Here is a 13,982-nt window from a genome sequence, read left to right as displayed (position 1 = left end):
CCAGTAATCTACAGGAATTGCAGAATGTCAGTAGGTGTCATTTTATTGCTGTGTGTTCCTTTAGCAGAACAAATGCTTCCTTTCCTAAGTGTTCCTTTCTCTAAATGCTTATAGAGCTTAACGTGTTCTCTAAATGCTTGTAGTTAAATCTCATTAACTTTGCTTATCGAAGATCATAATGACCATAACAATCAGATAATAACACAGGATGATCATATCACAATGCTGGCTCATCCTGAAACTCTTTCCTGCTGTGTAATCAAGGGCCTGGCTTTACCTGGAGGAGGACGGTATGCTAGGCAAGGTAGATAGAAGCTCGGAGTGGTCCAGGTAGGTGATGTTGTTCTTCCTATGGGGTTGAAATCCCCTTCAGCTCCTTCAGTCCTTCCCCTAGTTCTTCCATTGGGGTCCATAGGCTCAATCCAAGAGTTGGCTGTAAGTATCTGCATCTGTATTGGTCAGGTACTGGCAGAACCTCTCAGGGGACAGCCATGTCAGGCTCCTGTCAGCAAGTGCTTCTTGGCATCAGCAATAATGTCTAGATTTGGTGTCTCTGGATGGGATAAATCCCTAGGTGGGACAGTCCCTGTCCTTCAGTCTCTACTCCATTTTTGTCCCTGTCTTTCCTTTGAATGGGAACATTTCTGGGTTAAAAATTTCGAGATGAGTGGGTTGTCCTATTCCGCAACTGGGGGCTGTGACTTTCTACTGGAAGTGGTCTCTACAGTTTCTATCTCCCCTTTATTGGGTATTTTTTTGGCTAAGTTATCTCCACTGGCTGCTGGGGAATTCTCATTTCCCTGGGTCTAGGACTTTCTAGTGGTTGCTCCCAGTTCCCCATCCCACTCTGCTACATGTTTCTATTCAATTTCTGACCCTCTGTACTTCTCTCCTATCCCTTCCAATATCTGTCTACCCTTTTTCCCTCCCCTCCTCTCTCTGTCCCAGGTCCCTCATTCCTACTACCTCCTGTGATTACATTGTTCCCTGTTCTATGCAGGATTGAAACATCCACACTTTGGTTTTCCTTCTTGAGTTTCCTGTGGTTTGTGAATTGTATCTTGGGTATTCCGAGCTTTTGGGCTAATATCCACTTATCAGGAAGTGCACACCATGTGTGTTTTTCTGTAACTAGGTTACCTCACTCAGGGTGATATTTTCCAGTTCCATCCATTTGCCTAAAAATTTCATGAAATCATTGTTTTTAATAGCTGAGTAGTACTCCATTGTATAGATGTACCACATTTTATGTATCCATTCCTCTGTTGAAGGCATCTGGGTTCTTTCCAGCTTCTGGCTATTATAAATAAGGCTGCTATGAACACAGTGGGCACGTGTCTTTGTTATATGTTGGAGCATCTTTTTGGGTATATGCCCAAAGGAGAGGTATAACGGTCTTCAGGTAGAACTACTTCCATTTTTCCAAGGAACTGCCAGATTGATTTCCAAAGTGGTTTTGCCAGCTTGCAGTCCCACCAGCAATGACTTCTGGGGGAATCACCATCTCTGACCTCAAGCTGTACTACAGAGCAATAGTGATAAAAACCACATGGTATTGGTACAAAGACAGGCAGGTAGATCAATAGAATAAATTGAAGACCCAGAAATGAACCCCCCCACACTTATGTTCACCTGATCTTTGACAAAGAAGCCAAAATCATCCAGTGGAAAAAAGCATTTTCAACAACTGGTGCTGTTTCAACTGGCAGTAGGCATGTAGAAGAATGCAAATAGATCCATTCTTATCTCCTTGTACAAAGCTCAAGTCTAAGTAGATCAAGGACTTCCACATAAAACCAGAAATGCTGAATCTAATAGAAGAGAACATGGGAAAGAACTTCAAACACATAGGCACAGGGGAAAATTTCCTGAACAGAACACAAACAGCTCATGCTCTAAGATCAACAATTGACAAATGGTACCTCATAAACTGCAAAGCTTTGTAAGGCAAAAGGACACTGTCATTGGGACAAATCTTTAACCCTACATCCCATAGGGCTATCCAAAATATTACAAAGAACTCTAGAAGTCAGACTTCAGAGAACCTATTAAAAATGAATTTAGAGCTAAACAAAGAATTCTCTACTGAGGAATTCTGAATGGCTGAGAAGTACCTAAAGAAATGTTCAACATACTTAGTCATCAGGGAAATGCAAATCAAAACAAACCTGAGATTCTACCTCACACCAGTCAGAATGGCTAAAATCAAATACTCAGGTGACAGGGTTAGAGAGATGGCTCAGTGATTAAGAGCACTGACTGCTCTTCCAGAGATCCTGAGTACAAATCCCAGCAACCACATGGTGGCTCACAACCATCTGTAATGGGATCTGATGCCCTCTTCTGGTGTGTCTGAAGACACTACGGCGTACTTGTATATAATAAATAAATAAATCTTAAAAATTTAGCTCAGGTGACAGCAGATGCTGGCTAGGATGTGGATGAAGAGGCACTTGCGCTTTTCCTTTATTTTTATTTTCTAATTCTGGGTGTTTTTTGCCAGTTTGTTTTCTAAATGGAGACAAAGAAAGGACATAGAGATGGGTAGTCTAAAGAAAGAGGGATTATCTGGGTGGAGCTGGGGGAGGGGAAATTACATGTAAATTCCTGACCAGATAGTTCAGTGAGTAAAGACACTTGCCACCAATCCTAACTACCTGAGTTTGATCCTGGGGTTCCATACAACAGAGGGAGAAAACATTTACTACCAATTTCCTTCTCACCTCCATGCTATGCCATATATCTGTGTGTACATGTACAGATACACACACTGCTAAATAAACAAAAATGAAGTATCGAACTGAGGTCTGAGATACATGCATGGGATCTCAGCAGTCAGGGTGCAGAGGCAAGAGGATTAAGGCCACTCCCAGCTACATAGCTGTATAGTGAGTTTGAGGTCAACCTGATCCACATGTCACAAAGAAAGGAAGGAAGAAAAAAAGGAAAGAAAAAGAAAGCTAATAATGCAAAGTTAATAAAAAGAAATTATACATTTTTAAAGTAAAGAAGATGGGGCAAGGTGTGTCGGTGTTTGCTTCAGCACCTGGGAAGCAGAGGCAGGTGGATGTCCGTGAGTTTGAGGCCAGCCTGGTCTGCATGGTGAATTCAGGACAAGGAGTTATCTGAACCCCTGTCTCAAAACAAACACAAGGATTACTGAGATGGCTCAGCACTTGCTTCTCTTGCAAAGGACCTACGTACACATCCCAACACCTCCATGACAGTTCACGACTGTCTGTAACTCCAGTTCCCGAGGAACCTGTGCAGTCTTCTGGTCTCCACAGGCACCAGGCATGTACTCAGTGCACATACATACAAATGGACAGAACACTCACATGCATAAAGTAAAAATAAACAAAGTTTAAAAACCCACAGATTTCAGCTCTGAGCAAACATGTTAGGCTACAGCCGATACTAAGTTACAGTCTCCACTGCTGATACGGTGAGCAGAGTAAAGCACGTGTCATATTTGGTAATAGTTCATTTCTGACTTTGACAAGGGCAGGTTCTGTGGAATGATGCAAAAGGAGACTGAGTCAATTGAAGAGGAAATGGAGGGGGGGTGAAGAAGCAATAAGACATAAGTTGTAGTTGGAAGAGTTTGGCACGATTCTGAATAGGTTCTTCATTTTATTTTATTTTTCTTGAGGCAGGGTCTTATGTTGCCCAGGCTGGTCTCGAACTTGATAAATAGTGGAGGATGACTTTGAACTCCTGATCTTCCTGTCTCTACCTCCCAAGCACTGGGATTACAGCTCTGTACCACTGTACAGCTAGAGTCTTAGTTGTGGGCTACTGGAGCATGTGCTGAGTGGCCCCAAAAAGGAGAAACTGGTGGGGCAGAGGTTATTAGAGTACTGAGGAGCTACATCCTTCAATGATTATGAAATAGGCTTTAGCCTGGGCAGCAGTACACATAAGTGCTGCATGTGCTCTGTGGTTTACCCCTGTTTCCACTATTCCTTCCCTGTTACTTCAGTCTGTCTTAGTCTACAGAAAGCTCCTCTCTTCACACACCTTCCAGCTTCTTTTAGTTATTTTTAAATATTTTTTATTATTGTTCTCTCTCTCTCTCTCTCTCTCTCTCTCTCTCTCTCTGTCTCTCTCTCTCTGTCTCTCTCTCTCTCTGTCTCTCCCTCTCCCTTATCTCTACCCCACACTCTCTCTGCTCTCTGGTGATTATGAACCACTCAACAGGAATGCTGGGAACTTGGGTTCTCTGGAAGAGTAGCAAGTGCTTTTTTAACACTGAGTCATCTCTGTAGCTCCCTCTTTTTATTTTTAAAAATTAAATTCACTAATTTATTTTTGTATGCATGTTGTGGATGTGTGTGTCTGAGGATTGAGGGGGTGGAGTCTGTTGTCTTGTTATCTCCTTTGACCCTGTGGGTTCTCAGGATCAAACTCACGTCATCAGGCTTAGCATGTGCCTTCACTTGTTGAGCGGCCTCACCAGCCCCCCCTTCCCCCCTATAGACTATTGGATTAATCATTCTTCTCAGTCTAAAGAACTGTTTCCACTATCTTCTGGAAAGTTGGCTTAATGGACATACACTCTTAAGCCTGTTTTTACTTTTTATCATGGAAAGACCCCCACCCCCAATTTCAATTCTATCAGTTAGTTTTGCTGAGAATAGTCACAGGGATTGGCAACTGTGGTCCTTCGGAACTTGAAGCACACCATCCCAAGTCCTACTGGCTTTTTGTATGTCTATTGAGAAACCAGCTGCTGTTCAGACGAGTCTGTCTCTGTAGAACTTGTATTTCTCTCTTGCAGCTTTCAAGCAATGTACTGTGTTTGTTTTGTACAGATAGTGTTTAAATTATAATATGATGACGGAAGTTTCTTTTCTAGTCTTGTTTGTCTATTTAGTGTGTTCTGGACAGACATCTCTTTACCTAGATTTGTTTATTTGTTTGTTTGTTTAAGGCAGGGACTCACTTTAATCTAGAATGACATTCTGTAGCTTAACCTATCTTTGAACTCACAGTGATTCTCCTGCCCTTAGACACTGCCCTCCCCAAGTGTTGAAGTTATACATATGACTCACTGTGATGGTTTGTATATGCTCGGCTCAGTACTATTTGGAGGTATGACCTTGTTGGAGTGGGTGTGTCACAGTGGGCATGGGCTTTATGACCCTTACCCTAGCTGCTTGGAAGCTAGTCTTCCACTAGCAGCCTTTAGATGAAGATGTGGAACTCTCAGCTCCTCCTGCACCATGCCTACTTGGATGCTGCCATGCTCCCTCCTTGATGATAATTGACTGAACCTCTGAACCTGCAGGACAGCCCCAATTCAATGTTGTCCTTATAAGAGTTTCCTTGGTCATGGTGTCTGTTCACAACAGTAAAACCCTAACTAAGACACCCACCAAACCCAACTTCTTTCCCCATATTTGAAAATTTTCTGTTAAGATTGTATTGAAAACATTTATGTTTACTTTTTTCATCAATATTTATTTTTAAAAATTTTAATTTACTTTATGTGGATGGGTGTTTCCTAAATGTATGCATATGTCATACTGCCTACAGAGGGCATATAGGAAATTGTCCAATCTCTTAGAACTGGAGTTATGACTGTTATGAGACACCTTTGGGTTCTGGGAACTGAATCTGGGTCTGCTGCAAAAGCGCCAAGTGTTCCTAAACATTGAGCCATATCTCCAGCCCTGTTTAGTTTTTCTTATTAAGTCAAATTTCATAGTTCAGTAGAAGTGTTTTTGCTATTCAGGGAGGACTGGGTTGTAGTAGGGTTAAGGTGTATTTTCCCTCTTATGCTGGTGTTGTTTAGCTCTTCTCTCCCCTACCCTTGAGTGGAATACTTGTCTCTGACAACAGTTACTATTTCAGGAATAGACCCACTACAAAAAGAGGAATAGTCAACTATATAACAGACACCCTTTAAGTATTATTCATTTTAGAAACTAAGAGTCACTGGTGGCACTGTGTGTACTAACATAGTGCTTATTGTGGGTAAGATTCAAAAATATATATAACAAGAAAACAATATGACAAGTGATTAGTATTGAGATGATAAAAGTAGAAAGGAATGTTGAAGGGAGAATTACAGCAGAAAAGGGGAGAAGGGATAAGGATGGTTTGCCTAAAGGTAGACTGATAAAAGACAGCTAAAGATATGTTATCAGACAATGTAGTATTGTACCATCTCTGACGAGGCTAACCACAAAGATCCTGCAAACCAGGCCAATCTTCATTTGGGAGAGGAAAGATGAGAGGGAACTATTAAGAGGGGGAAAAGAAGGGGTTGGGGATTTAGCGCAGTGGGAGAGCGCTTGCCAAACAAGCGCAAGGCCCTGGGTTCGGCCCAAAGCTCCAAAAAAAAAAAAAAAAAGAAAAAAAGAAAAAAAAAAGGGGGGGGGAAGAAACATTGGGCAAGAACAAAGGCGGACTATGCTGGTGTGTTGATTTGACACTGAGTTAAATAAGGTAAGAATATGTGTAAAGGTTAGGGAGAGCTACATGGATGTATAGGACATAAAATCTGACTGGCCTGCTAGGCAGTGGTAGTGCACACCTTTAATCCGAGCATTTAGGAAACAGAAGCAGGTGGAGCTCTAAGTCAAGACCAGCCTGGTCCACATAGTGAGTTCCAGGACAGCCCAGGCTACACAGAGAAACAGAATCCCTGTCTCGAAAAAAACAAAACCAACCAACCAACCAAACCCACCACCACAACCGCCACAACAACAACAGTCTGGCCTGATTACTGGGTTTTGTTTGTGTTCTCTTGTGTTTCTTTCATTGTTCCTAGAATCCTGTCTTACTATTCTGAGCTCCTTTACAATGGGCAGTTCAAGTTTCCTCTCTGCACCTTGGTTTCAATGATTGGATTATCAATGCTGTCCCAGCTGTGTGCAGTGATCTGTAAGCAAAATTTTACAGGATGGTGACACCTCTGCAAGTTCCACCTTGGTCCTGGTGGCAAATGCTGGCACTACCCCATGCAGTTTTTCCAATGTCCCATGAACTCATTGGACTCTGTGCAACAGTTCTGTTGTAGTCCTTAGTTTCCACCAAGTTTGCAGCTCACTGAATGCTACGTGGATCTGACTTCTTTTCCACAGCCTTATGACTGTGGTCTGAATTTCCCTGGAGCATGGTTCACAGAAGGTCTTGGGCTGCTGAGCTACCATCATGGCAGATGTCTTTTTGAAGTGGCATCTTTTGTCTCTCTATCGGTTGCTTAGTGCCAGACACTGAGTGCCAAGGGAAGCAGTCCTACCCAGAGTCTCCTTGTGATAATGCTGTTGCTGTCTTGGGAATGGCCATTTGTCCAGCTGCAGAGGATCTGTTACTCTCATGACAGTTAGTATTTTCAGCCTTCCCAGATATGCCATGGGGATTCTGGCAGACCATGCCCGAGTATTTCAATGTTTCTCTCTGTCTCTCTCTCTGTCTCTCTCTCTGTCTCTCTCTCTGTCTCTCTCTCTGTCTCTCTCTCTCTGTCTCTGTCTCTGTCTCTGTCTCTGTCTCTGTCTCTGTCTCTCTCTCTCTCTCTTAAAATTCATTCTGGAAGCCATGAAATGATGCTCTCCCACATTTAAAGTATGTCTTTTACCCAAAACCAACTCATCTATAAAATTCCTCATAGACCCATCAGAAGATCTGTCTCCAAATGATTCTATACACTGCCAAGCTGATAATATTAATTATCACAACCGCTTGTCAATTTTGATGCTCAAACATATTGTTTTTAGCCTTCAACCTCCCAACCTTTTGTTCCCTATAAACTCATGGCCATCTCTTGTGCAAAATGTATTCAATCTAACCTCATAAGTCTACATTCATTAACAGTTTTAGCATTATTCACAGAAGTGCAAAGTGGGTTTTTTTTTTTTTTTTTTTTGGTTCTTTTTTTTTCGGAGCTGGGGACCGAACCCAGGGCCTTGCGCTTCCTAGGCAAGCGCTCTACCACTGAGCTAAATCCCCAACCCCGTGTGGGTTTCTTTTAAGACTCGTGCAGCCTCTTTACTGTAAGGCCCTACAACATTAACGATTTCCATGAACTAGAGAGGTGGATTATTTAGTGGAGTCTAAGTCTTGCAAGCAAGAAGACCTTAGTTTGGTCTCAAGAGCCCATAATAAAAAACAACCAACCAAAACCCAAACCCAGGTGTTTATGCTTGCACTCCTGGCTCTGGAGAGGAAGATCCTTGGGGCTTTCTAGTTAGCCAGTCATAGCTTGAATATGCTTGGTCCAGGGAGTGGCACTATGTGGACATATGGACTTGTTGGAATACGTGTGCCACTGTGGGTGTGGGCTTTAAGACCCTACCCTACCTGCCTGGAAATGAGTCTTCCACTAACAGCCTTCAGATGAAGATGTAGAACTCTCAGCTCTGCCTGCACCATGCCTGCCTGGATGCACTTAGATGCTGCCATACTCCTAACTTGATGATAAGGACTGAACCTCTGAACCTGTAACCCAGCCCCAGTTAAATGTTGTCCTTTATAAGAATTGCCTTGGTCATGGTGTCTGTTCACAGCAGTAAAACTATCAAGACAGAGAGTTTCAGACCAGTATGAAGTCTTGTTTCAAGAAAAGCAGGTAGCTTCAAAGGAAGGACACCAAGGCTGACCTCTGAGCACAAGCATACACACACACACACACACACAAACACACACACACACACACACACACACACACACACATTCGCAGGTTCCTACCAAGTTATATTTTCAACATATAATGACACAGAGTAAACATTACCATTCCAAAAAAAAGAAATTAGGGTATATTTAGGAAATATATAACCATGGTAAGACAAAAACCCAGCAGAGAAGACACTAAGTCCTGCAGCTCCATGTTGGGCATCTTGTGCCAGTGTGGGATGTATCTGGTCTACTTAAGGTCTTTGGGAACATTGCATAATTCAGCCCTGCAGCCTGCAGCCTCTCCCTGAGCCAGCTCTAACGTGTGCCTGCAGGTTTTCTCAGCAGATTTTCCACAGTCCTGGCATCTCCAATATTCAGTGGTCTCCATGGAAACCAAGGCTTTGCCTTCAGAACCTTACACAATGGCCGCTGAGGGCCTCCTTGAAGGCGATCTAATCACAGTTATACCAGCCTCTAGGCTGATGGCGGGCAATATTTTCCTACGTGGTTGTTTTCTAGCAGGGAACCTTTTTGACAGCATTTGCTATTCATATTTCACAAGATGGAGCTTCAGGGCATCTTTCTTGTCCTCTCTCTCTCTCTCTCTCTCTCTCTCTCTCTCTCTCTCTCTCTCTCAGATTCTCTCATTTTTCTTCAGTTTTTTGTTTTGTTTTAAATTTAATTTTTTTTGAGGTTATAGTAAATTGCAACATTTATCTCTTCTCTTTCTCCTGCCAAACTCTCCCATACCTCTCTACTCTTCTTCAAATTCATGGCCTTTTTTCATTAATTGTTATTGCATACATAGATTTTTATATGTATGTAATATCTATCTATCTATCTATCTATCTATCTATCTATCTATCTATCTATGTTCCTTGTATGTATAATTTCAGGACTGACCATTTGCTAATCTCTTTAGCAGTTACAAGGCACTTTCTCAGGACCTATCTTGTCTGCAGCTTTAAATGTTCTCTTTTCTTCACTGAACATCTCATTTTTCTAACTTTTTGCTCCTCCTGTCTCTCTGACTGTAGGACTGGCTAGGCAGTGACAATGTCACAGCTCCAGTACTCCTCTGCAGATCTCCTCCTCTAGACAAATTAGACTATTACTTTTGAACTAAGCTTAACTCCACTTCTCAGGATGCTTGTAGCAGAAAACCAGAATCTTTGCTCAAATACAACTCAAATGATCTCCAGCCTGGCTGTGGTAGAGTTCTTATTCCCTTTTGAAGCATCATGAGCTGGGCCTGTACTGCCTTTTTCTCAGCATTCTTGTATTCAAACTTCCCTAAGCATACATCATTGACTCTTCTTATAGCGCTCCCTGGCTTTTCCAGCCCCAAATCCCAAGTCTTTCATCTTTTATTCACAAATCAGTTCCAGAGGTCTCAGAACTATAAAGTCACTGTCCAAGTTTGTTTTTCCATACTTGTGATGAAGACCATGACCAAAAGCAACTTTGCAAAGAAAGGATTTATTTGGTTTATAATTCCATATCACAGTCCGTCTTGAGGATAGGGTGGGAACTCAAGGCAAGAACCTGAAGGCAGGACCTGAAGCAAGAGCCATAGAGCAGTGGTTCTCGACCTTCCTAATGCTGCGATCCCTGAATACAGTTCCTCATGTTGTGGTGAACCCTAACCAGAACATTATTTTTGGTGCTACTTCATAACTTATTTTTTCTATCGTTATGAATCATAATGTAAATATCTGATATGCAGGTGGTCTTAGGCAAGACCCCTGTGAAGGGGTCCTTTGATCCACAAACGGGTCACAACTCACGGGTTGAGAAGTGCTGCCAAAGAGGACCACTGCTGTACTTGATTCCTTTCTGTGATTGCTCAGGTTCATTTATTTTAGCATCCAGAGCCATTAGTGAAGGAGTGGTATTGCCCATGGTGGGCTGGACCCTCCTCTCACATCGATGGTTAGTCAAGAAAATTCATTTTTAAAATTGCCTACAGGACAACCTGATGAAGGAATTTTCTCAACTGAGAACCTCTCTTCCTAGCAGATTGTAGTGTTTTATTAAGTTGACAACAATTTAATAAGTTCAGTCAGGTTTATCACAGCCACGTCCCCTCCCGCATATTGGTAACAGTTTTCTATATTAGTCACTTTTTATTGCTATGACAAAATACTTGATACAAGCAACTTCAAGAAGGAAAGCTTTTTTGGGGGGGGAGCTCACATTTTGAAGGTACAATCTATCATGAAAGGGAAGTCACGGTGACAAGAGGAAGAGGTGGTTGGTCATATGGCAACCACACACAGGAAGAAGATGAATGAAAGCTGGTACTCAGCTTGTCTCTCATTTTTCATTTGGTCTGGGACCCCAGTCCATGGAATAGGGTCTTCCCACTTCAAGTAACCCATCTGGTTTCTGGGACTTGAACTCAGGACCTCTGGAAGAGCAGTCTGTGCCCTTAACCACTGAGCCATCTTCCAGCCCCAGAGTTGTTTTCCTTATAAAAATTCATGAGCCTAGTACCTGCCTGGGGCTTCCATCACACTACCTTGAGAGCAGACAGAATTATAATGAGACACTATTTCAAAAACCAGGGCACTTTTCTTCTGAGTGTATCCTAGGTTCTGCCTAGAGCATACACATCCTCTGGTTTGGGCACCCTTATGCATAAACCATACAGCCACACACAACATCCATGACAACATACATTGTATAAATGAACACTAGGAGAAAAATCTCTACCATCTCCCAGCCAAATAATTTCTAGGGACCAATATCTCCCTTTCTATGAGCCCCAGCTTTCTCAGTGGACAATCAGGGCACATTCATATAAATATCACAGGGTTGCTATGAGGATTATCCAAGGAATTCCATTAAAAGCAATAGTTATAAGTATGGTATTGAGGCTGGGCTAAACTGTCAATCTTGACAGAGTGATTTTGAGGGGACACTTTCTCAGATTAACATTTGAAATTAAAGAATGAAAAATATCAGCAATTCAACCCCCCTACCTTTTAAATTTATAGTTGGGCCCTATTAAGTTATGACAGGATATGGAATAAAAGCCTATTGTAAACTAACATTTGAGGGAACATATTTTTTCATACTATTTGATATCAGGAAATATATCGAGGCTTGGAGACAAAGCCATGTAAATAAAAGGTTGGACACTCTATGAACAATGGAGCTGTACAAAGCTCATCTTTGGAAGGTATATGCTTCCTTCCTTCTCGAAATTGACCTAGATGGAAACCCCAAAAAATAATACCTCTTGCCTCGGAGAAGCCAAAGCTTAAAAGTTCCTGGAATTTCTAATTGTTGGTTCTTTTCTATAATGGTATCCGAGAACTTCAGATGAGGGTTTTAATCAAAGATTAATCCTTATGGAGATAAGTGTGTTTCATTTCTATTCATTGAAACAAGAACTTTCTGAAATAGTCATATTAGTGGTAGCAATCTGCCACCGCCTGATACTTTGAAGTTGGAAGATCTACTTTATGAGAAGAGTTTGGGACAAAAACTCTTATTATCTTTTAACTCTCTCTCTCTCTCTCTCTCTCTCTCTCTCTCTCTCTCTCTCTCTCTCTCTCTCGTGTGCGTGTGTGTGTGTGTGTGTGTGTGTCCCTCCCCCACTCACACTATTAAAAATGGGAATACTGTTGCTTGTTCTTTTTTTAAAGATTTATTTTTATTTATATGAGTACACTGTCACTGCCCTCAGACACACCAGAAGAAGGCATCAGATCTCATTACAGATGGTTGTGAGCCCCCATGTGGTTGCTGGGAATTGAACTCAGGACCTCTGGAAGAGCAGTCAGTGCTCTTAACCACTGAGCCACCTCTCCAGCCCTGTTTGTTCATTTTTAAGGCAGGGTCTTATGTAGCCCATTTGCTATGTAGCCAAGGAAAACTTTGAGTTCATAATCTCCTGTTGATTATTGGGAGGCATGTGCTGTCAAGTTATCAAGTAGGCTTTCTTTTATTGTTGTTACTTTGTTTTGTTTTTGTTTTTTTTGTTTTGAGACATGGTTTCTGCTTCCCAAGACAGGGTCTCACCCTGTAGTCCAGGTTGGTCTGTAACTGATTACTAGACCAGGTAGGCCTCGAATTCCCAGAAACCCTGCCGCCATCTCCCAAGTGGTTGAATTACAAGGGTGAGCCTCTAGATATGGCTATTTGCTGTTTGGGGACAGACAGACACCCAGATGTCTGTACACAAGGGTGTAAACACATACAGATGCACCTACAGGTGCACAATCCTAAACACACATGTACACACACCATGCTGGACATTGACCCTCAGGTACAATAGGCAAGTGCTTTACCATGGAGCTATACCCCTCAGCCACCTATATTATAGTACATGGTCTTTTATTCAAACTCACAAATTATTTTATGTTTCTGGCTACCAAAAGAAATAAAGAGCTTAGGAGAAAAGGGAGGGGGCGATGCCCAGCATAGAGTTTGTGCTTGTGTGTGTGTGTGTGTGTGTGTGTGTGTGTGTGTGTGTGTGTGTATGTATGTATGTATGTATGTATGTATGTGTGTGTGTGTGTGTTGAAGGGAAACCATCCCTCCTTCCCTTTTCTCCCAGAATGGAGAATGAAAGGGAAGACTGCAGAATGTGGTGTTCAGCGTGCTGTGGTTAGATGAAGGTACACTAGCTATTGTTCACTCCCATTTTATTCAAAGGATGATCTGTTGACCAGCGGCATTAGTATCAGCCAGGGGCTTTGTAGGAGCAAAGGCTCTCAAGCCCTACTGACTAGGAACTAGCTTGTAATAAGACCTCAAGGGGATTTGTATGGTCATCAGAATTTGGGGATGCACTACTTTGGGGTCTGCATTTTTGTTATTTTGGTTTTGGTTTTGTTGTTGTTTGTTTGTTTGTTTTGACTAGAGGGCAAATACCTCAGCTGACAGTCCCAGCAAATCATATCTAATGGGAAAACATTATCATTTCTATATCCCAAATAAGGTCTGGGTGTAGATCAGAGGTAGAGCACCTGCCTATCATGCACAAAACCCAGGGGTCCATACTCAGCACCAAGGAATAAAATGATCTTCCAACAGAGATCGGGATTTGCATACACAATCCAAGAACTCAAGGAGGTAGTGTCTGGAGGACCTATGATTCCAGGCCAGCCTTGGTAGACAGTAGAATCTACTCTTAAAAAAACTAAATTTTGGCAGTACATTGAGCTCCATAGAGACAGCGCCGGGGCAAGCGAGAGCCGGACGGGCACTGGGCGACTCTGTGCCTCGCGGAGGAAAATCAACTAAACATGGGCAAAGGAGATCCTAAGAAGCCGAGAGGCAAAATGTCCTCATATGCATTCTTTGTGCAAACCTGCCGGGAGGAGCACAAGAAGAAGCACCCGGATGCT

The sequence above is a fragment of the Rattus rattus genome, chromosome X (genome assembly GCF_011064425.1).
Source record: "Rattus rattus isolate New Zealand chromosome X, Rrattus_CSIRO_v1, whole genome shotgun sequence".
Lineage (NCBI taxonomy): Eukaryota > Metazoa > Chordata > Mammalia > Rodentia > Muridae > Rattus > Rattus rattus.
This window is presented reverse-complemented; position numbering follows the sequence as displayed.